The 1,368-nt window shown below is 40.2% G+C and overlaps 1 long non-coding RNA gene across 1 annotated transcript in view; it reads right to left on the reverse strand.

Moving 5' to 3' along the window:
• LOC116690571 (uncharacterized) overlaps positions 1 to 1,368 on the reverse strand; it is a 17,014-nt gene that overhangs the window by 3,605 nt on the left and 12,041 nt on the right. The gene's annotated exons all lie outside the window — the stretch shown is intronic.

Consider the following 1,368-nt stretch of genomic DNA (forward strand, 5'->3'; position numbering starts at 1 on the left):
GTGTGTGTGTGTGTGTGTGTGTGTGTGCTCGCTCTTGTACTTCTACCTTTGTGAGGACCAGTCTGAGAGTGATGACATTTTTGGAATAAAAGCACATTGTCTTCCCTATTTTTTTTCCAAATGTTCAGACTTTTTGTTTTAGGGTGAAGGTAGAATCAGGTTTAGGTTGGGTTGAGGGTTGAGGTTGGACGTGTACTTGTGATGGTTGACCACGGGTTAGGGACTGGGGAATAAGGGTCCTTACAACTGAGTGTGTGGGTGGGTGTGTTTGAGGAGCATAAAGTGTGTGTGAGGAGGTGAAAGAGTCAAAGGAAGAAAGAAGGAAAAGATAGTAGAATGACAAAAGAGGAGAGATTTGAGAAACAAAAGCAGTTGAGCCTTTCCATCGTTACCAAGGTAGAAGGTCTTGGTAACGTTGGCTGAACCGCGTCACTTGTGTGTCTTCCTCTGTGCTGCAGCTAATCCTCTGTGTGTTAGCCTGCTGACTCGGTTGCTGCTCCGCTTCATTTGTCTGCACAGCCAGCATGGAGCAAAGCCCGTCATATGACTGCATGCTCTGCACATCGGCCTAATCATATGGAAGAAATGATCACAGGGCAGGAAATCGCAGCACAGGGCCAAAGGAAACAATCTTTCTGCACTGACTTAAGCCAATCATGTCCTTTCTTTCAACTCGCCACTTGGCCTCTCGCTTGCCCCCCATTTTCTTTTTTACCCACATTTCTCCTTCATGTTTTTTATTCATGTGCTTCCAGTCCTCAGATGGATCTGCCTTCCTTTATAAACTCAACATGACAACACATCACCAATCCCTAAATCCATTTTCACCTCATACAAAGTATTTTTTTTTAAATGTTTGTCGGCTCTTATATGTCTATATATTTAATATGAACACCAGAACAAATACTTTTGGAATGTTGAATGTATTTGGTTGTGGGCATAAACAATTCAAATTAGGTATGTTTTTAAAGCATGCAAGACTTAGGCTAAATCATGAACAATTCATGTTAATTTGTCTTCCATTACTAAAAAACAAATTATTAAAAAAGGCAAATAACCCATTTTTCAACCTGGGTGTAATTCTCAAATTTGGGGCCATTCTGACTATTTCTTTGCATTTGCCACCTCTGTTGTATAGAATTTATTGGAAAACTTAAATTGCAGTTAAAAAATGTGTTATGAAGCTAGTTTGGTTAGCAGAAGAGCTGCCCCCCCAAAGAAGATCTTTACACAGCAATGTTAGCTGACGGGGGCGGGCAACTTCCCTTTTGGTCACACGCCAGTGTTTGAAGTTATTCATGTAAAATTTTATTTTATAAGGAAACATGTGGATCATTCATACTACTTGCTGATATATATATATATATA

This window comes from Etheostoma spectabile, chromosome 6 (assembly GCF_008692095.1).
Source record: "Etheostoma spectabile isolate EspeVRDwgs_2016 chromosome 6, UIUC_Espe_1.0, whole genome shotgun sequence".
In the NCBI taxonomy this organism is placed as follows: domain Eukaryota; kingdom Metazoa; phylum Chordata; class Actinopteri; order Perciformes; family Percidae; genus Etheostoma; species Etheostoma spectabile.